Source organism: Falco peregrinus, chromosome W, assembly GCF_023634155.1.
Source record: "Falco peregrinus isolate bFalPer1 chromosome W, bFalPer1.pri, whole genome shotgun sequence".
Classification (NCBI taxonomy): Eukaryota; Metazoa; Chordata; class Aves; order Falconiformes; family Falconidae; genus Falco; species Falco peregrinus.
Window position 1 is genome coordinate 28,240,341 of NC_073743.1, and position 23,722 is coordinate 28,264,062.

Sequence of the window (23,722 nt, forward strand, 5' to 3'; positions counted from 1 at the left end):
CAAATTTGGTGGCTTATCTGTACACTAACAGTTCTGCCAGTTCAGCCTTGTTTCTCTACAAGGTCAACTTATTTTTGTCCCTTACAGATAGTGAGATTTTTTTTTCGGGTCTATTTCCTGCAAGAGTTCAAAGCAACATCTCATCATTGATCTGAAATTATAATTTAATAAAATTCAAGAAGAAACTAAAAGCTTCATTGTAGTTCTGATCTTATAAAAGTCTTTTATGATTTATAAATTAAGAAGAGAGAATGAACTCTTATGTCTCTAAAGGGATTAAGAAAATGTGATATTATTTCAAAGTAAACCTTTAAAATTCTACTCAATAAACTCTCTGTTGCACCATTTCTTGGCCAGTAGTTGAATGCAGTTAGCATTAGACCAAATATGAGTGAGTCTCTGTCTGTGCCCAACTATATGTAATGCAGATTCAATCCAGGAGCTTCATAGTAATTAAGCAGGAAGTTCTCCATGTGGTCTTATACAAAAGCTCCCAACAGACTGAGTCAGTAGTTGTACAAAGCTTGTCTCAGCTGGAAGTAAATTTTTGCAATAAAAATAAGATCCACTTTATCACTGGATAAAATGGATATATAATCATGCTTTCAGTTATGTGTGTCAAAATGAATCCTATTCTTCAGACTTTTAGACAATTCACTGAAAAGAAGTTATTAATTCTACCAGAACACTCCATTGGTTAGTTTCTGGGTCTTTGTAGCAGACTCAAGGCAGTTCCCGCCAAGCAGGACAAGAGAAATGTTTATGCACAACGCTGTGGTCGGAAGAGCGGTTTAAAATTCCCACCTCTCCCAGGTCTGGACAGGGACATGGACCAATTTTTGTATTCCTGGAATTATTTGTTTAACAACTTGACCATTATCATCAATTTTTAAACAACAATTAGAATAATTTAGCTTACCACAGACACCCCTTTCTTCAGCTATCAGGTAATCGAGAACCATTTGGTGTTGGAATATCACTGAGTTTGAGCGGCCTGACCTGCCAATAGATCAAGGGCACAGGTAGTCTCATTGGTCATAATTTCTAGGATGGCTTGTAACAAGATGATGCGGTTTAAATTATAGATAGGTTCTCAAGCACCACTAACCAGTTGTTCTGGTCCAGGAAGACTCAAGCCAGGGAGATTCTTTGTTATACCCAGAGTGAGATTAAGACACAAACAAGGTCAAATGCTGCTAATCAAGGAAATTTATTGTGCACTTATATAAGCAAAACATTCACGTGTTGTAATAAAATAGCAATACGAAAGAGAGGGAAAGATAGGAAAGAAGGAAATCTAGCAAGCAGTTGAGATAGAGTTGCAAGAGATAGTCACCACCATGGATCCAGCAGCATCCCGTTGGTCCGTAGTCTCCATGTCCGTGATGAGAGTCTCCAGATCGCCACTTATTGTTTGGTGGCACAGTCTTTTATAGGGTGTTCAGGGGGGTCGTTTCCCAGACAACAGCACGTATGGCATTCCTCTGTAGGGCACATTCGATTACTGCATTGGCAGGAGTGATCACCCATGTCTAGGCACATCCCTCACAGCAGTGTGGCCTTTCCTTGACCCTGGCTGAAAACTGATGTCAGGCAGCTGTTGGCTCCTTATCTGTTGGCAACTGTTAAGTCTTGCAGGAGCTCAGCTAACAAGCTTTGAGACAGTCAGTTTGAAATATGGTCTCTCACACCACCCTGTGGCTCAAAGATTGTTGTTTCTTCATCCATGGTGGCAGAAAATGGAAAAAATAGTTGAGTGGAAAAGAGCGTAGCTTATACAATTTTTACAATTGAGATCTGAGGTTTAGACCAATATACTGCGCAGATATATTTGACATCATCATTAGACGAGGCGTCTATAAATTGCATACTTGAGACAGTGCATTGGATCAACTGTATAAAACATGGGATTAAACAGGGAAGGAACAATAACAATGCAACACCACATAACATATAGAAAAGGACACATTTGACCCATGGGGTGCCTGGAAGCCAAGAGGAGGGATCAAATTCCCAACCCTTCCAGGTTTGGACGGGGACATGAGCCAGTTTTTGTATTCCTGAAGTGATTTGTTTAACAACTTGACCATTATGGCTAATTTTTAAACAACAGTTAGAATCATTTAATTTACCACATACTCCTTCATCTAGTACAGGGGTCCTCAAACTATGGCCCCCGTGCCGGATACAGCCCCCCAGGGTCCTCAATCCGGCCCCCGGTCTTTACGGACCCCCCCCGCCGGGGATTGGGGGGGGAACCAAGCAGCCGCAGATGACCTCCTGCCACTTCATCCGCGCGCCGGCCTCCGCAGCCCCCAAGCACCCGCCGGGACCGGGCTGGAACCAGCGCCTCGTCCTCGACCTGCCCCCCCCAGGGGGCGCCTCTGCGCGGCGGGAGAGAGGCGCGGGCATCTCCTCTGCCGGGCAAGCTCAGTCGGCAGCCTCTGCACTGCGAGGTCCAGCCAACTCGGGCGAATCGCCAGAGCCCCGGCGCGGCAAAGTCCCTTCAGTCCCTTCTGGCCACCCTGTCCGGACTGCGCGGCCGGGCTGAGGAGGGGGGCGGCGGCATCAGCGAGGGGGGCGGCTCCCCCGTCTCTCCCTCCCTCCCTCCCTCCAGCTCCCAGGCAGGACAAGCAAGCCAGCACCAGTGGGAAGCGCGCGCACCATCATGTCAAAAAAAAGAAAAATTGACTCCGAGTGCGGGGTGTTCCAAGAAAAGTAGACTTCTGATTATTTTTTCACGGAGTACAAAGAAAGACCTGTTTGTCTGAATTGCCAGAATTCAGTGTCTGTGTTCAAGGAATACAATTTGCGTTGACACTACCAACCTCAACATAAAGATAAATATGATTCTTTGGTTGGACAAGTGAGAAAAGATAAAATATTAAGATTGAAACATGGATTGACAACTCAGCAAAATACTTCTGTGAAGCAAAAGCAGCTCAATATATCATCACTTCGAGCAAGCTATCAAGTTGCCAAGCTCATAGCGCGCGCTGGCAGAGCATTCACAGAGGGAGAATTTGTTAAAGAACGCCTTCTTTCTGTGGCCAAAGAGATGTGTCCAGAGAAGGCGCATTTATTTAGTACAGTGAGGCTTTCAGGACCTGCAATTACACGAAGGACTGAAGAAATGGGGGAAAATTTGAATCTGCAGTTGCATACTCCTCAAAAAACTTTGCTGTTTCTCATTGGCACTCGACAAAAGCAATGATGTTCGTGATTCTGCACAACTTCTAATTTTCATTCGTGGGACAAATGATTCTTTCGAAGTCACAGAAGAGCTTGCTGCACTGAAAAGCATCAAAGGAACAACTACAGGAGAGGATATCTATGAGAAAGTTTGCCAAACTATGAATGATTTGGAGCTGGACTGGGGTAAACTATTCAGTGTGACAACTGATGGTGCTCCTAGCATGGTGGGGTCCATGAAAGGAATGGTTGCACGCATTAACAAAGAGATGGACAAACACAGCCATTCACATCCAATAGCCATACACCGCATCATCCACCAACAAGCACTGTGTTGTAAATCACTGAAGCTGGACTCTGTCATGAAAATTGTGCTTTCTTGTGTTAACTTCATTAGAGCTCATGCACTAAACCACAGACAGTTTCAGGAATTTCTGTCTGAGCTAAATGTTGCCTATGAAGATATTCTGTACCACACAGAAGTCCGTTGGCTGAGTCGAGGGAGAGCTTTGAAACAATTTTATGACTTACTTCCACAGGTTTATGATTTTGTGCTTTCTAAAAACAAAGTGCTCAAAGATGCAGAATGGAAATGGCACCTTGCGTTTCTGACAGATGTAACAGAGCTACTCAATGATTTCAGTGTCCAACTTCAAGGAAAGGGGAAGCTCATCTGTGATATGTATTCACATGTGAAAGCATTTCAAGTCAAATTAGACCTGCTCATTAACCAAGTAAAGGAGGAAAACTTCTGCCATCTCCCCACAACTCAAAACCTGTCTGCAGAAAAACCAGCAGTTGCGTTCCCAAACAAAACATGTATGGATGTACTAGAAATGTTGCAAAAGGCGTTTCAAATTAGATTTAAAGAGCTTCATCTCCATGAACGGGACATACAACTTTTCCGGAACCCATTTTCTGTTGACATCGAAACTGTTGATCCGATTTACCAAATGGAATTGGCCAAACTACAGACCTGTGACTCACTGAAAGATGCATTCAAATCAAGCAGCCTTACTAATTTCTATGCATCTCTCCCCTCAGAGACATATCATAATCTCAGGAACCATGCACTCCAAATTGCAACCATCTTTGGCAGCACCTATGTCTGTGAGCAGACTTTTTTCCCCGAATGAAACATCTGAAATCTCCAGTCAGATCCAGACTAACTGATGAACACTTGCATCACTTGCTACGACTAGCAGTGACAAATATGGAACCTAACATTGACCATCTCATTAGCCAAAAGCAGGCCCATAGTTCACATTGAAATATTATTTGTTTTTGTTGATTACAATTGTTCTTCATTTTAAATATTGCATTCTTTTTCCTGGTTTTTGTGCACTACTACAAATAAAATATGTGCAGTGTGCATAGGAATTTGTTTATTTTTTTCCAAACTATAGTCCGGCCCCCAACAGTGTCTGAGGGACACTGAACCGGCCCCCTGTTTAAAAAGTTTGAGGACTCCTGCATCATGGTATCAACCTCATTTGGAATACTTACTCCCCAGCACCCCAGATTATCAATAACAGTCTTTCAAAGCTCTGATAAGGCCCCCTGGTGCATTATAATGCCCCAGGGCACAAATTTAACCTGGATGGGGAGATGTCGTGGTTTAACCCTGGCCGGCAACCAAGCACCACGCAGCTGCTTGCTCACTCCCCCTCACCCAGAGGGATGAGAAGGAGGATCAGAAAGGAATGTAAAACTCAAGGCTTAAGATAAGAACAATTTAATAGGTAAAGCAAAAGCCGCGCACGCAAGCAAAGCAAAGGAAAGAATTCATTCACTGCTTCCCATGGGCAGGCAGGTGTTCAGCCATCCCCAGGAAAGCAGGGCTCCATCACGCATAATGGTTACTCGGGAAGACAAACGCCATAATGCCAGATGTCCGCCCCCCCCTTCCTTCTTCTTCCCCCAGCTTATATACTCAGCATGACGTCATATGGTATGGAATACCTCTTTGGCTAGTTTGGGTCACCTGTCCTAACTGTGTCCCCTCCCAATTTCCTGTGCCCCTCCAGCCCTTTGACCGGCAGGGCCCAAGGAACTGAAAAGTCCTTGATTTAGTATAAACATCACCCAGCAACAACTAAAAGCGTCAGTGTGCTATCAACATTGTTCACACATCAGAGCCAAAATACAGCACTGCACTAACTACTAAGAAGAAAATTAACTTTATCCCATCTGAAACCAGGACAGGAGATTAAGTGATTATAATTATATTCTGTATTATAATCACACCCAAGTGCAGTTTCAATTTAAATGTGACAGAACACACGATTTTATTGGTTCTGACCTGGGAAACTCATGGACATGTAAACATGAGTTAGCAATTACAAATTATGACATTTTTTTATAATCTAAGACTCTGGAATCTTACATGTTATGTTAATAGTACGAAATACCAAAGATACTATAGTTTCACTGGTCTGAATTCTACATACTGCAGTTTACAGAATAATGGTTAGCTAAGTACTAACGATAGTTGGGAAACATGTGGCCCAGTGTTTTCCCAAATCTTGGGTTCTTCACCCGTTTTGCATGAGCCAATCCACACACAGAGTTGAGATATTTATTACATGTCTGCACAGAGATAGGTGCTAGGTGGTAAATCCACAAACACAAAACCTCTTAACACATGGTAAAACACTTTATACATTTTGAACAATTGTTTATAATTACATTTAGTCACACTTAATTCTCATTGGTTCTTATGAGCCTCGTCTCCATTTAAAGGTACAGTATTCTTTTTTTCCACTAGCATGTTCTATGGGGAGGGGGCTTTGTTATTCGGGGGCTTTCTTTGCTCGAGGGTGGATCTTTTACTACGCTAATTAGGATAGTTCACGCATAGTTCAAGTAATTTTCTGTTTGGTCTCATTAACCATTTGGTTTTCCTTGAGCTTATCTTGTTGGCAGCAACTTGACATATTTATGGTGTCTATTCCTTCTCCCAAGGCCATGTCATGTTAACTGTTTGTAAGGGTTGATTAACATCCTCTGCTTTTCAAATTCTTTCTTGTTTTTCTTTATAGATATTTACATGTCTTTTTAAAAAAGTAAATAATTCTTGTATCAAGAATTGTATCTGGTTGTGTAGATCACAACCTCTTTTGGACAATCCAATTAAGGCAAACATGCTTAATAAAATTTGATTGTTCTTCCATTCCATGGTGCTCACTTTGCCAGTATCGCAGAAACTTCTGGTAAAGCTGGATTCCTACCGTTTTAACACCTGTGTGGTTCTGTCTTTGTGGCACTAATGCCTATAGGAGTCTACCACTACAGTGGGCAGGCACTTGTACTATAGCACATCTTGCCCCCTATGCATTTAAATCTAAAAAATTAACATTTAACTTTCTATGAAACCATTACTCTGTATGTAATAAGCATGAAGCATCTAACTTCTTAGTAGAAAGACCAAGTTTCACCAGTTTGTATGTGTGTTGTTTTTAACTTTGAGTATTGTTGAATTAGAATTGTCACCAACATCGGGAATCAAACCTCTTAACACCAATGTAGTATTAAGAAGCAGGCACTCCTTTATTGCAATGCTGGGTGCTCAGTGGCATCTCCACAAATCAAGCACACCTATGCAGATTTCACTGTCACATTTATACACAACAATTACAAGGTAGTACACTCTCTGTTACAATGATTGGTTCATAATTTGCATATAATTATAATATCTGCTGTGTCATCCTCTTCTGTTACTATGCTTGTGCAGGGGAAGGGTCTAAGAAGAAAACTAACTCTATCCCAGCTGAAACCAGGACAATAATCTGTGATATGTGTTATATGTTGTGGGAATTATTGTAGCAGGAGTCACCTGAACTGAGAAAAATTGAGATTCACAAGGAACCAGATGAGTGCAACAATGACCCAAACCAAGCTGGTGCTGGTGCCCAGCAATTGCACATACTGCTTCTCCTGTCCTGAGTACTCATCTTGACAGATGGGGCCCAAGTCATAGCCTCTTGTGACCATCTGAAGGACTAGAGAAAGAATGGAAGAATAATATCTAAATGTTAAAGGACAAGGGATAGTAGTTAATGAGAATATATAAATCCATATGTTGAGTATAAAGATGGTTTTAGGTATGTATTTTCAGTTATAACTGTTGGTAAGAAGGAATTTCAGTAATCAGAATTAGATACAGTGGAATGGTTAGAAGATATATATATATATATATATATATATATGTACTAAGTTATGTGGGACCTAAGCATGATGTAAATGGTATGGAATAAGGGGTGGAGATTGTATTGGGTCTGGCTGAGCACTATAGCAGCCCTTATTCCATAGCATTTGTGTCATGCTTAGGCCCCACATAATACATAAACTTATCAAGACAAGTATAGAGATAGTAGCTTTTCTTTGTACTTCTTCACCTATATAGTAAGAATTTTCAAAATTTGAAAGTCTTCTGGGAAAATATTAGTTATCATTTTATTCTTCTATACTATTCCCAATTTTAATGATGTAAATCAAAGTTAAACTTGCTATCTCAAAGTGGAAATATCCTTAAAGTTTAAAATACAGCATCACAGAATGGTCAGACTTGGAAGGGACCTCTGGACATGATCTAGTCCAACCCGCTGCTAAAGCAGAGTCACCTAGAGCAGGTTGCACAGAATCATGTCCAGGCAGGTTTTGCATATCTCCAGAGAAAAGGAGACTCCACAACTTCTCTGGGCAGCCTGTTCCAGTTCTCTGTCAACCTCAAAGTAAAGATAAAGAATATCTCTGTGGATATTAAAGTGCTCAAAGCCCATGATTAAACTGTTAGTAGCCATAACGCAGATGGATTGTCTTTGTAGAAGTGTAAGCCATAGCTAGACAGTTTGTAGAGCACTGTAGCTACAAAAGCCTTCTATAGTGAGAAGGGGTAGTTTACTCATAGCTTATACCCCCAAATCCCCATAAATGAGGAACTGGGAATTTAAACTTTAAATAATTTTTGCTATAGGCTCTGGAAACATGGGGAAGTAATACATCCTGTTAAGCAGAGGAGCTGGACCTGGATGATTAATAAAGGTATCTCTCAAATACTGTGAGCCCTGGTTGATTATTGAACAGCACAAGGTACCTGAAGTAAACAGAAATGAAAAATCCAAAATAATCAAGTGGAAAATGGAACAGGAAAAAAAAAAAAAAGTCCATAAAGGCTTACACAGACTGTGGAAGGCAACTTGAGGAGATTTCAGCAGTGCTTCACTTTGCATCTGAAAAATAGCTGGTGCCAGGGAAAATGAAGGCAAACAGAAACTGCCTTTTTTTTTTTACTATAGAAAGTTTTCATGTGTTTTATGGGTTTTCAATTAATTCAGGAATAGGAGGCTGTGAAAGTGTCTTACCAAAATTTGAGAAGTACTTCATGCCACATGAAAATGAAACATGAGACACAAATTTTTTTTCCAGAAAGCATAAAGGGAAATTAAAACCATAGCAGTATATGTGAGTGATATGAGGCTGAAGACCCATTGTTGCAATTTTGGAAGGGAAACTGCATCTCAGATTTAAAAAGTAGAGAGATACGTAAAGAAAACTGAACAGAGACATGAATTCTCATTACAAGTGGAGTCTGGGGGGAAAAAAAATACCCTGAGGGAGACTGTTGATAGATACGGGTGCAAAGATCTTGGACCTTGCAGGTAGGATTGAGAGTCCAAAATGCCCCAAGAAAAAGACATGCAACTGAAAGGCAGGCAGAGCTAAGGTCAGCCAAGAGACCACATCTGGCTGTAGACTTTGTGATAACTAACACAAATGGGACCAGTACATGGAGCGCCACCAAAAGGGACAACTCCACCATCATTTTCTTAGGTTTGTTTTCATACTTGCAGCTGAAGGTCAATGAACTCTCAGACTGAAAACAGACACCTGGAAGTATGAAGGTGTACTGGCACAAACTGGGCTGTGAGAAGACAGGCACAGAAGCTATAGCCAGTGTGATATTGGTAAATCTGCTAGGTAAAAGAGTATGAGGATTAGATGTGTGAATCAGTAACAAACCAGCAAAGAAAGATATTTGTAATATTATGAAAATAAAGGATATACTTTAGTGCAATAGAAGTGCGTCAAACCTTTAATGTCATTGTGTGTGTCCATTGAATACTGACACATTCACAAATGACATTGTGGTTTAGGCAAGCCAAGGACGGAGTTTTGCATAGAGGATCAGGTCAGCTTGGGAAGATTTCATAACTCCTGGGCTTTACCTAAGTAAGCAGTTATCTGTGCGCTGGAAATGATGTACTGGAGAGGTAATTGATACAAATGGATATAGCAAAGTTATGACCCATGTCTGCCCTAAAAGACAAGGTTTTATGGGAATGGTGAGCCTGTTAGGATATTTGTGCTTAATCAAGCTGGCCATGATGGCAACTGAAATTTGCTGCTGAGTGAAGATGTTCAATTAATGCAATCCTAATCAAATGCACTGTGAAGCTCAAGGAATTAAAGATGCCCTCCATGCCAAAATAATGTATTGTTACAGTCTCATTGTCATACTGTGGTCATGCCAGAAACCAGTGATTAAAGAATCACAATAATTAACAAAATCCATGTGTCAGAGCTGAAGGAAGTTTCAGGGTTTTGTTTTTAAGATGTGGATCTTAACTCTAATGTTTGTTTGATGTTATTACTGCTGAAAGAAGGCTTATCTTCAGAGAAGAGAAACCTTCTCTTCTCTGTTCCCCCACAAATATAAACATCCTTTTATTTCCCCTCTGCTGAAATTATGTGTCTTGTCAATTGAGTACACAGCTGGGAGAGGTTTGGTAGCTGCAAATAGTCTTTCTGAAACATTTGGCAAATACAGAAAAATCCAGAGTTTAGAGAGATTTTTACAGGACCGAGGACATATGTTACCATTGTCCAGGTTGGACAACCCAGGCCTGTTAGTTGAAGCTGCAGAGCAGCTTTAAATCGTCCTGGGAACAAGCAGTGGGAGAAGGAAAACAAGCTGTGCACAAACAAGAAGCCAGGTGCAGAGCAAGTCCTGGGAACCTCGAAATCAACACACTCTCATCAGCACACTCTGATCAGGCGCCTGCAGCATGCTCACCAATCAGCAACATGGACCCCACGTGGCCCAGAGACTTTTATCCAATCACCTGTGTGTAAATTCGGGTGAGCGGTCGGTTTAAGTTATAAATATGACCTGTTTGTTTAATAAAGGGAGCACGGCATGTAGCCATATTGGTGTGATTGTCGTGACTTGGCCAACTCTCCATGGGGGACCCTCTTCGCCAGAGTTCAGCCATATAGCCATATCAGATGATTAAAACCAGACAACCTTTTGCATCCTTGTGCTGCCAGTGGACTGTGATTATCAGATCTGCAGCTCCTGGTGCTCTAGGAAATCTGAGGTCTTTATCTCTAGGTGTGTGGGTAGTGTGCCTTGCTCCTCCTACCAGTTTATGGGGAGCTCTCAATCCTAGTTAGGAGGGGATTGTAAGATAATAATAATTCTAAAACATGGAAGGAATATGTTGAAAATGATAGACTCATGTCAGTAAGGTTGGTCAGCCGGGTTGAGAAAGCTTTAGTTTGCAGCATTGAGTATTGTAATTTTAAGTGGTTTAGCTCCATGAACAGAGGAAATTTTTGGTAGAGGTGTTGCCAAAGCATTTGTTCTGGTGAGCAGAAACAGTTGAATCTACATGAGTGAATAGAAAAAGGATCTTTCTCAAGCACAGTGGGCACAGAGAAGTTCCCAAATTGCACCAATGCAGTGCAACTTGCAAACCTGAGATGATTTTGCATTTAAAATAAGCTATGTGATAAAATTTAGCTGTTGGCCATGGTGCTTAGGAGTTAGGTTCTCCCATTTTAAAGGGCATAATTACATGCACGTGCTACATCATGTCATGCCATGTGATGAGAAACCCCCATTGAAAATGACCTCTTTTGTCTTGCAGAAATACCATAGAGTTGGACTAAAATAAATTCTTGGGATGTCTCTATTTGGATTAAAATATTGGAAGAAGAAATGGAAAGGTGAGTGTGGTCTGGTGCGGCGAATGAAGAGACGGGACGCAGCTTGATGCAAGCAAGTGTCCATTTATTAGTGATTTTCTTACAATTATATATGTTTCTACCTTCTACATATTACACACTGATTGGTTAAATCTTAAGCGTAAAAAACACTGATTGGTTAATATTTAAGGCACACCGTTAGAACAATAGGTACTTACTAGTTTATCTTGACCTAGCAATAATTTCTATTCCAAGGTTAGGGAGTTTCTTTCTGCGCGGCTTTCTTAATTACATATTGGCGCCATCTGTTCCCTTATCTGGCTACTCGTTTCTCTGTCCGTCTGGTTGCCTCCTCAACTGTGACGGCTCAGGGGTCTGCAGTTAGCTTGTTCCTTTGCTCCCAGGGCTTGTGCCCTACAAGTTCTAACAAGTCTCTATTCATCAGGCTATCAGTACTTGGACTCTTATCCTTGAGGCCTTGTCCTACAGTCTGGTAATGCCATTGTCACAGGTGACAACCTAAGGAATGCAAATACAGCACGTGAGTCCCTGAGAGCATGCTTGGGAGCATGTCTTACACCTGCAGAGCAGGCAGAGGAAGACACACTTTGTTTACTTTTCCTGCATTTCATACTACCTTGGAAAAGTGCTGTGGACTGTGCCAGTGAACAGAAAGACATCTGCAACAGAACAAGCTGCAAAGTTTGTGCTCTGTCACAACACATGATTGGCTTGGGGAAGCTTGGGGTTTGGTGTCCTTTCTACATGGACCTCTTGGGGGAGCGGGCAGAGGAGCAATGCATAGTGCCCTCTCTCAAGCGGTTTATAAAATATGCTAGAAGCAAGTTAGTATGAAGGTCTGATGCAGTCTTTTGATGATGAAATGTGTTAATGGCAATGGCCCAGATATTCCTTTTAATGAGAGGTAGGAAGAAGAGCAAAGTACAGAGGTGCATCCTGAGAGCACCCCAAAAGCCACTGAGGGGAACCCTAAATCTGGAGTAGAAACCAGAGTCTACATAATTTCCTCTCTCTTAATTCCACGTGTCACCTAAATAAATGGATGTGGAGATAGGGAGCAGCCATTCTCTGCAGCGTAACCCTCAATGGACTTTGCAATAGAAATCCCTGCAGAGATGAATGTTTGGAAGAAGTCAAACAGGAGGGCTACTAGTGTATCCTTAAAGTGGACCAGCTTCCTGCAGCCTCTTAGGGTGCATCTTCCTAAGTACCAGGGTTTTATCTTACCACAGTAGACACTGAGTATGAAAAATATATTTAGTTTTACATAATTTCCCATGAGGGAAATAACTGTGAATTGAAAAGCTTCTCAAAGTTTTTTTCAGAGCTGTATTTATTTGTATGTATTTATTTTTATCACTGTGTATCGCTTTTATTAACAATGTGTGCAATTGTATCAAGCTGTGGCATTACCAGTGTCTAGGAGATACTGTTTTCTAGTAAAGGATATGATATGTGCCAGCCAGTCACTATCAGACTAGTTTTTAAAATAAAAATAAATTACTATTTCAGCTGCTTTATTTGGTATGCTGATTTTGGACAAAATATTGTGAACTACTATTACAAAAACCAGGATACAAATTCATGCAAAATTTTAAACCAAATTTGCAAAAATAAAATTTCCAAAATTAAAGTTTTCCAAAATTAGTAAGAAACAGAATTTCCACTGCTAATTTATTTGAAAAATGAATATTTTCATCCTGAAGTGGATGGAAAACGAATGTGAAAAGATATAGATGCTTTTTTGAGAAATAATCTGTTGCAAGGCATTTCTGAGATATAGTGAGTCCTCGCCCCTTGCCCAGAGCCAAGGTAGGTGGGTGAGACCTGGAGGAGGAAGTGAAGGACAAACCAGAACTGGTATTATTGCTGGAGATGGGGAAGGGAGAGACAAGGCAGCTTCTGTCCCTTTCCAGAAAGACCTAAAAGGGAATATTTTCTGGTTTAATGTTATCTGTCCCAAGAGTGCTATTTGACCACAAATGTAGTACATACTGGGCAAAGCAGCGGCATCCTTTTGGACCCCTCGTTTCTTGTTTTCTCTCTCCTTATGGTGATAATATCAAATGCTGCTTTTAGAAAAGGGCAGGATCTTATTGAACTTTATCTTCAAGTTAAAAATTTACTGGACTTGAGGCAGAATTAATTTCAATTCACCCTCAGGATTTTTGATTTCAGGCCTTGCATCTACTGTATGAAAATGGATATATGTCAGTACATATCTTAAGTGGACTCGATGTTAGTGATGCCAGAAAAAAAATAATTTTGCATTAATAACTGGTCCAGGGACATCTGAAATGTTTTACATCTGTTAGCAAATTCCAGTTGCCATGTAATGTTTGTTTAGTGCTAACAGGAGTCTGAGCTCAGTACCAGGCACAAAAGACACAACCCATGACCACAAAAGTGTATTTCTTGCATTTCATTTCTTCAGAAGGAAAGAGGATTCTAGCTCTTTTGAGGCAAAAAGACATGATAAAGAAGATCTTTAATAATAGAGGAACAGGCAGGAGGGAATAGGGCTAAATCCATTTATGATGGTGTATCTGAATGGTCTTGCCTCAGGTTTTTTTAAATTAAAGCCCTCATACTCAGTATAAGCTAGTCCATTTCAGAGATGAAAATGCATGTGATTGCCAGCACAAATCATCTCCAGGCAAAGCACCCAGAAAAGTTCCATAGAAGAGGGAGCATCTACACACTGAAAATGTTCAGTTTTATAACATGGTGCCCTGGAGACCCCCTCCTTTGAGTAAGTAATAAAACCCACTTGTCTGCCAAGCAGCTGGGCATGTGCCTGCTCTGAGCAGGGATCTTTACCTTTTACATTTCTGTCCCATTTGGTTCTCACCACTCCTCCTGCTGCAGCCACACTCAGTGCACCCTGTCAGACTCTGGCTGCATTTCAAGGCAGGGATGGGCTTTTTTGTGCAGCAGAGCAGCTGGCACACTGGCACCAAGCAGGTTACAGCATTAGATTGACACTCAAGTAATTAGGGTTTATCTTTTGTCTGTGTCCCAGACTGGCTGTGAAATGTAGATATTTAACCACTGTGAGCTTCAGGCCTATCAAATACCTCTTCCCTTCACTCACATATTCTCTGATCCATATGAAAATGTTGAGCTTGTTGGGTAAAGATCCCTGGCTTTGATTTTGTGTAGAGTTCACTCAGTGTAGCTCTGATCTCAGCAAGGCACTGTTATATTATGAATATGAAATCCTATAATATCACTGCTATAAAAAATAAGCCTGTTCTCTTTAACCCAGCAGTAGGGACTCTGCCCTGGTACAGTACCTGAAAATCAAGAAACTTGTTGCATGGTTCCTTCATCTCTCATGATTGCAAAAAGGAGCAATTATTGCTTTAAGATGAAAGGAGATTTTGGCTAATAGCTTATATAATAACCTTCCTAAGAGCAACGATTTCGGTTGCATAATACAATATACAATGACTTGCCCTCTCCCTTGGAGTTCTCTTTTAATGGACACTGTAATTCTTTTTTGATGATGAAGGAGGATAGAGGTACCAATGTACCATGACAGTTTTCAGTTACTTGTGCACAGAGTAACAGTCCAGCAAAGACCAGAAATAAGGGCTAGGATTTCTCTGCCTGTGAGAAGATGCATGATCTCCTAGGTGCTGGATGCAAGGTGGCACTTGTGTCATAGCTGAGAGGTGATACCAAAAGCTGGAGCACACAATGACAATGAGGTGCCCAAAAGTAGGTTCAACAAAAGTAGGGTGGAGATGGAACACAGTGGAAGGAGGCACATCATGAGATTTTTTTAAAAATGTGCAGTTGGGAATGAAGGTTGTCTGAGACTGCTTATAGCCTGTTGTGGGGAAGACCTGAATTACTGCTGCTTGAAGGACAGTCTCAGGAAGGTCAGATATGTGCCCTTGGGAACAGAATAACCATGTTACAGCTTTCACAACTTGGTATTGGTAAGGTTAATAGCTTTGCTAAGAGCCACTCTGCAAGGGAATCTGAGGAGATGAGCCCAGCTGCTGAATGCCACTCTTTGTAGCTGATCCAGAGCAATGTTTGTGCTCTTGAGGTTGCTTGTTTAAAGGGTGGAGTAGAGATTATTATTTTTACAGAGTTTATGTTGTCTCTGTTCTGTAGTCAGGCTTAGTTACACAGGCAATCCTCTAATTGGGCTGTGATCATTTCATGCATATCAGGCTCTAGTTTGTATATGACCTGGCAAAACCAGACAGATCTTAGCCTCCTGTTTCTCAGAGCCACAAGACCTAATATCCACAAAACTTTTCCAACAGCCTGTTGAAAGCATTGCTGTTGGCACATGCTCCTTAGCATAAACCAGAAGCAAATTTCCAGGCTGTCTGACCAGATCTTGAATCTAAACTTTTGCAGGACTTTTCTGTGCAACAATCCTAAATGGGGAAGGCTGGTGGGCTAGCCAGTTACATTTATAGGTGATTTTTTGCATGGTTTTAATTTTATTAAATGCAGATGTTATTCTGTGATTTACCTCCTAAATCTGTCTGCCTGAGAAAACAGCCACTTTCCCAGTGACTTGGTCTCAGTGGTTAGACCAAGAACTGGGCACTACACTGAGTTTCCACTGATGAATAATTTAAAATAGTTTTCAGTGGCAGTGAAATGATAACTTGGAGCACAAATCCCATTCCTTCTTTACAGTGATTTGTGACTCCAGTTTGCAGAAGCAGAAAGTTGCTTAGAGATAAAAAAGTTTCAAGAAATTAAAAACTTCTCATCTTTTAGGTTTCCCCTCCCTTTTTCCTCAATGCTTCCAGAATTAACAGGGCATGATAAGACATGTATGCTTGGATCTAAAACCAAAATTCCCTGAGCTGTGGTTTCCAGACCTAGCTGGGGTTATGCTTGACTTTCTCTACCTTTTTGTTTGTTGTGATCATCCAAAAGACTTAATTTTTGTTCAAACAGTTTCATAAACAAATAAAAGTTGTCTGGTCTATCACAGTTGAGAACTGCTGATTTAGGAGATACAGCAGTCTCTCTGTGTCTCTGTTGGTAAAAATAAAACCACTGAGGCAGCATTGCCCTGTGCATATGGTGAGTGGTGGTTCTCCTTTGGTATAGCCAGAGGAGAGAAAGTTCTGCTTGACGATATTATTGGATGAGGCACCCTTTGTAATTCGTCATGGTTGTTCTTGCTTTAGCCAAAGGTATTGGCTGTTATCCACTAAGGAAAATGAAAATCTTGCCACTAGAAATTAGCCTCATATTTTTGCCTCTGAGAGGGTTGATGACTATCAAGAGCTTGGGTCTCCAGAAAGGGAAGAGTCCTGTTATTCAGGATGGATATGCAACAGCAGGCCAAAGACTTTCCAGTCAGTTTTGAACCAGATTCATGGCTCTATGGGGCTTTCAGAAATTAGCTGTCCTAGAAACCTGCCCTTAGGTACCATACAATCAGGCACAGGAGATCAATGCCTTGAGTGAATTTCATTTGCTGTTTTGTTTCATCCCAGCCATCCCTAAGCTGTTTCAGCTATTTGTGTGTTTCTCATTGTATTGGGTTTTCGTGGCAAGGTTTTAGTAGTGAGGGGGCTACAGGAGTGGCTTCAGTGAGGAGCTGCTAGAAGCTTCCCCTATGTCAAATAGAGCCAATGCCAGCCAGCTCCAAGACAGAACTGCCGCTGGCCAAAGATGAGCCAATCAGCGATAGTGGTAGTGCCTCTGTGATAACATATTTAAGAAGGGGGAAAAAATCTGCACAGGAATTTGCAGCTGAAGAGAGGAGTGAGACTATATGAGAGCAACAACTCTGCAGACACACAGGTCAGTGAAGGAGAGGAAGGAGGTGCTCCAGGAACCAGAGCAGAGATTCCCCTGCAGCCTGTGGTGAAGACCATGGTGAGGCAGGCTGTCCCCCTGCAGCCCATGGAAGTTAAGGGTGGAGCAGATATCCACCTGCAGCCCATGGAGGACCTCACACCAGAGCAGGTGGATGCCCAAAGAAGGCTGTGACCCCATAGGAAGGACCTGTGGATAGAGAAGCCCATGCTGGAGCAGGTTTGCTGGCAGGACTTGTGACCCTGTGGGGGACCCAAGCTAGAGCAGTCTGTTCCTGAAGGACTGCAACCTGTGGAAGGGACCCACACTGGAGCAGTGTGTAAAGAACTGTAGCCCATGAGAAAGACTCATGTTGGAGAAGTTCACGGAAGACTGTCTCCTGTGGGTGGGACTCCACACTGGAGCAGAGGAAGAGTGTGAGGAGGAAGGAGCAGCAGAAACAATATGTGATGAACTGACTGTAAATCCCCTTCCCTACCCCCCTGCACTGCTTGGAGGGAGGAGGTAGAGAAAATCAGGAGTGAAGTTGAGTCCAGGAAGAAGGGAGGGGTGGAGGGAAAGTGTTCTTTAAGTTTTGGTTTTCGTTCTCATTATCCTACTCAGATTTGATTGGTTATAAATTAATTTCCCTAAGTTGAGTCTGTTTTGCCCATGATGGATTGCTGAGTGATCTCCCTGTCCTTATCTCAACCCATGAGCTTTTTGTTATATTTTCTCTCCCCTGTCCAGTTGAGGAGGGGAGTGATAGTCATTCATTAGCATTCAGCCAAGGTCAAACCACCACACACATAAAAGCCATTCCTCATGGAGAGCGCATCTCTTACTGTGGTGGGAAGTCAGGCTTCTTTCCTCACTAGAGCAGATGTACATGTGGTTTCTTTCTAAAAGCATTTGAAATCCTTGAATTCAAATGCATTCAAATATCTCTTCACTGGCTATACAGACCCCGGGGAGCAGGATGAGAAAGGGGGACATCTCTTCACTCCCCCCGGCTAGCCCTAGGAAGAGCAAAGGAGCTCTCCATACATCCAGCTGCTCCCAGCAGTCCTTGGCTTTCTGTTTCTCTGTTCGTCATGCATTTCCATAGCTCCTTCTGGCGAGGCAGCTGGGCAGACCTAATGGCTGTGAGCAGTATGCGCAAGGTTGTTCCCTGTGAGTGCTCAGTCTTTTATTTCTGGGTTAATACAGGTGTTTCTCTTGTTTGCGTGGCTCCATGTAAGTGCGCAATGCATGCAAACAGCTCTGCCTCTGCTCCACTGGTTCCCATTCCCAGGACCATAATGGGATCTGCTAGTGTGCTTCTGTAGCCTGGTAGGTTTTCAAATTTTTTCATCTATTTATATTTTCTGTGGCATTTATTCCAGGACTAGACTTGGAGCCCTTGGGGAGAGGATCAGAGTAGCACTTACTGTATGGGAGGAAACGTGCAAGTGTTGGGAAGTTCTCTTTTTAACAAATAGCTTTATCTTTTGTCAGCTTTGATAATACTGGTTGCTCTCAAGAAAATTCCTGAAGGGGCACACAACACAATAGTTGAAGCTCTGCTAACCTGGACCTCTTGAGTGTTGCTTCTGTTTTCCTCTGGGATGCTGGACAAGTTACTCTGATCTCTCTGTACATTGTTCCTCCCATTGTGAAAGAAGAGAAAATATGTTTGAGGAAAGCAGTAAAGGATTAAGCACTTTGAGGGTCTTGAACTCTGTGTTGGTCTGAATTACCCAATTGGGGCAGACATGAGCTGATTTGAAAATGCCTGACACAGCGAGATGTGCCTGAAGAAAGGCAGAGCAGGTGGATGCCCAAAGAAGGCTGTGACCCCATGGGAAGAACCTGTGCTAGAGCCGGCACCTGACAGGACCTGTGGACCTGTGAAAAGAGAGTAGCTCACACTGGAGCAGGTCTGCTGGCAGGGCTTGTGACCCCATGGGGGACTCATGCTGGAGCAGCTCGTGAAGAACTGCACCCCATGAGGAGTCATGTTGGAGAAGGTCGTGGAGGACTGTCTTCCATGGGAAGGGGAAGAGCGTGAGGAGGAAGGAGCAGCAGAAACAATGTGTGATGAACTACCCATAAACCCCATTCCCTGTTCCTCGATGCCACTAGTGGGAGGAGGTAGGAAAATTGGGAATTAAGCCTGGGAAGAAGGGAGGAGTGGGGGGAAGGTGTGGGGTGGTGGTGTCTGATTTGAATGGTAATAAACTAAACTAATTTCCTACATTGAGTCTGTTTTGCCTGTGATGGTAATTGCTGAGTGATCTCCCTGTCCTTATCTTGACCCACAAGCCTTTTGTTATATATTCTCTCCCCTGTCTGGTTGAGGGGAGTGATAGAGCAGCTTTGGTGAGCACCTGGCATTCAGCCAGGGTCAAACTACCACAGCTAAAAATGATAATGTCATGTTCTGCTCCTGGGAGGACCTGTAGCTCCTGTGTGGTTATCCAGCCAAATGGTGCTTCAAAGTCTCAGGCAAGTTATGGATAATTGACCTAGCATACATTTTCTAACACTGCTTTGTAGACACTACCAGCAAAATGTCTTAGTTGTGTTTTGGTTACAGTTCTTAATTCTATTTGTGCATTGTGTAAGTGGAGAGACTAATAAAGGGAAGATGTATCTGTGAGTGACTACATGTACCTGTATCTACCTGCAGTTGCACTGGCATAAACTGAGTATCATGTTTTCACTAATTCTGTGAGGAATTCTATCTGTTTATCCAGTCTTGGCATGATTGTATGGGGGAAAAGGAAATATTTTTTTGAGCTGCTGATGGAAACAATGTTATTGCTAAATATAAGCAAGTAAAAACACAGTTGAAATGGGTTGTGCTGTAATTTTGTTTCCAGTTTTACCAATCTTATTTATTTTCCTTTTTCCCCTACAGAGCAATTAAATTAAAACATTGAAATACAATTTCTTCACTTTCCTGCCTCTCAATCTGTTTGAACAGTTTCAGCGAATAGCCAATGCTTACTTTCTTTTCTTGCTGATTTTGCAGATATGAATTCACTGTGTTGTTTCTAACAGATTACACTGTCTGCTATCAAAGCCTGTCTATCTATTGATAGTTGTAATAAAGTCCAAGCTATATCCTTATTATGAATTAGCATCTTAGTAAAACCTTAAAGTAGATAGAACTTAAGGAGAAAAAAAAATCCTCTCTTTCCTTTGGATATGAGGGTTTGAACTAAATGAAGAAAAAAATTTAGTTAACATTTTCAACAAACTGTGTACATTTTTCATGCCCTACCCTACTACCTCTTTGTGTCTACATCTGAGTGCTCCTGACTGTCCTTGGCTTCACATTACTTATTAGTCCTGTAGTACAAAAGAAAGTTGTCTCTTATCCATAGTTTTAAGGGAAAATTCCCTTGACTATCTCAAAGGAAACAGCATGAAGAACAAATTTTTAACCCATACTGTTTTTCTGGGAAGGATGGAGTTAACATCAGGAAGGCTGACAGTTGCAGCTAATTTGCATAAAGCTGAATATTGCTGCTCTCTGCTCAACAGGATGAGGAGGGTGTCTAATATAGAGTGTGTCAGACAGTGGCAACACTATTGAACCCTGTGGCTCATAATGGCATTGAGTTGCACTTTGCCCATTGCTGTTGGTAATACAGCTCTGACTGAAAGCTGAACACACCAAAGAAATGGATATTAGGATTTATGCCCCTTTGCACTTTGCTAGAATATGAATAAATGCTGTGTCCTCTGTTTGCTGTTGCTGAGTCATACTGGAATATATGTTATAAAAATAAATGGTATAATTTTTATTATGCTTTGGGTATGATATTTTAAATTTGACCATTTCAGTGCACACAGGTTTGCAAAATTACTTTTTTCAAGTGCTCTTTTTCATTTTCAGCTCAGAAAAGCATAGACAAATTTTTGTTAAGCCTATAGCAAACTTCATACAATCTTCTTTGCTTATTTACATGGAGCAAATTTGGGAAATTTCAACCCATGTATATTTTTCAAGAAACTAGCTTATAGTGAAAGTGCCTTTTCAGCTAAGATGACAGCACTGTTCCTGTGTTGTGGAACTGCATTCTAGCTGTCTGTCTATCAAATTCATAGTATTTCAAACTATTTGCCTTAAATTATTCCACTGTGTCTTTTGCTGAACCATCTAGGAATGACTGTATATAAAAGCATACAGTGTTTTCTGCTACTAGCATCAAGGGTGGCTATTAATCTTTTACATTTACATATTCCCCCATTTAATTTTTTCCCTATTCTGCCCACTCAGTCCATCCCTGTAGCACTGGAAGTATCTCTTTCTGCATCAAGAGTGGATGTGATGGGTAGGCTGTGGGTTCTTTGTCTCCCCACTCCTTTAGTACATCCCAGTAAGTCATGCATACTCCTAGGTAGGTGGGAAGGTAGCAATTATGTATCTCTGCAGCCTCCACAGCTGAGTGAGGCTGTGCTTGCCTCTCAACATCATTCCTCCTGGCTGTATTTGGTGGTGCCTGTAGGATCTGGGTTGTGATGGTGCAGCAGAAGGAGCAATCCCAAAGAGCAGCTCTTCACCCTTAAGCAGCATAGTAGCATAAATGTCAACTTCACAATGCACATAGAATTGACACTGTCCAAATCCAATCTGATGAACACAGTGATGCTGGTATCACATTGCTTCCATCATTAGTGCTGTTCTTCTAGATTAAGGGGGAAACTATGCTGGGTTAAGACATCTCTGCATCAGTGAAGGCATGGCAGAGTCACCTTCAACTCTTGGGTCCTCTGACTAGTAAAGATGTGGGAAACAAAAATGGCTTTGTTGATCTTGGAAGAGCAAGGTCAGCCCTAGCAACAGCTGTGTGTTGTTTATCGATATGAAGTTTACTTTGGCAAAATGTGGTTAATGAAACAAAAAAAAAGAAGCATTTGAAGGCTATTCACAGCAAGCCTTGCTCAGATAGCTCTGGGTCCCTCACAGCAAGCTTGCCCATGTCAGTGCCTCCACAGAAATCCACTAGGGACTTTGTAATCCTAATGTTGCAAACAACAAGAAAGAGCAACCCACTGCTCTTCCTGACAGCTCCGTGTTTATAATGTATTTACTTTTCTTGTAGTTTCAAGGATGAGAAATGGATGAATGTTCAAGTGGGGGATATAATAAAACTAGAAAACAACAACATTGTGATGGTGAGTACAGACAGTTTCTCTCCATCCTGCTCACAGTTAGTCTCTGTAATTACTCTTATCACTCACCAACAAATTAGTCAGTAGTGATGATAACTGCCTCAGAGACCTGCAGTATTCGGAAACCACAAGTAGCATTGTGGTGTCACTGCCCTCTGACTACGTAAACTCCTGCCAAGTCTGTCTGTGTTTAGGCAAATCTACTGTTACTGTCAAGCAGTGAGCTGCACAGCCTGACATATATTGAGATAGCTGAACTGAATGGGTAAGTGAGCCTGGCCCTCAGACACAATCACTGCTGCCAGTGGAAGGCCAAATCTTGTGTGGTGACCCTGGATGCTGCAAGCTTACCTGCAATAGCTTTTATAGCAAGAGTTTCCTAATATGTAGACTAAACCTTGGGTAGGTATCTTGAAAATAATGTCTTTTGGTGGAGACTTTTGCATCTTTAAGTGCAAATGTCATGTGAAGAGGGGACTTTTATTTTTAGTGACACTTCTTCTAACACTGAGAGTTAGTTTGAAATGTGTTCCTGCAATATCCCGGATCACTGGCAGAAGCTTTCTTATCTCCCTTAGTCTTTTCTGTTAACCAGATTATCTGGGTAAATTAATCACAATGAATAGCTCCAGTAATGTCCTTTGGACTGCTATACCATAATATTAATGCATGCACGCTGCAAAGGCTTCCAAACATTGCTCACTCCAGGGCACAATTGGCCACAAGTCAGAGGGTTACAACTAATTTGTATTAATTGGAATAGACTGGAGCTGACCATCTTTATGACCCAATTTGCATTACCTTTTCTGCATTGCCTGGAGCTAGCATTAGCTTGAAGGACTAAGCAAGACTAGAGAGATCAAGAAATCATGTCTCTCCCAAGACCCTACAGACAGCCCTCTGAACTTTTCCCATCTGATTTCTGCTGGAAGTGAGCTTGTAGTTCTTGTACATGCAAGTGCCAGGGAACAATTTTAGGAGTCCCTGAACAAATGCAGTGTTTCTTTGACATTGCATTTCAAACTCACCTCCCCAGCTAGCTAGCCCCAGGACTTCAGTACTCTTCAGGAGCAGAATACCATGGGGTCAGAGATCTCCTATATGATCAGATACCTCAGGATTGAGTGTAGTATGAGTGGCAGGATAGACAGTGAGCTGCTCAGAGCTGAGATGCCTGGTCTTGCACTTTGTGGTGAAAGTGAGAAGACAGAGCCACCTCACCCTCTTTGGTACCATGATATGATGTCCAGAATTCCTCTGACCTGCCTGTCTTTGCAACTGAGACAACTACACCCTTTGGCCAGGTAAGAAAGGCCCATGATGGCATGGTCCATCAGATGTCTAAGGAAGAAGACTGTCCTCAGGAACAGAAGTGACTTTCAGGGAGAGATGGACTCATTCCTTTTTGTCTCATAATTTGTTACAGTGGAACAAACATCAAGGTGAAGCAGGCACTGACAGTCACTGTAGAGCTTAAAGATCTTCAGAAACTGACAGTTAAATGGTAAGTCTATGTAGAAAATTCACTTTCCAAAGGATTTACCCAAACACCAGAGTCCAGAGAGTG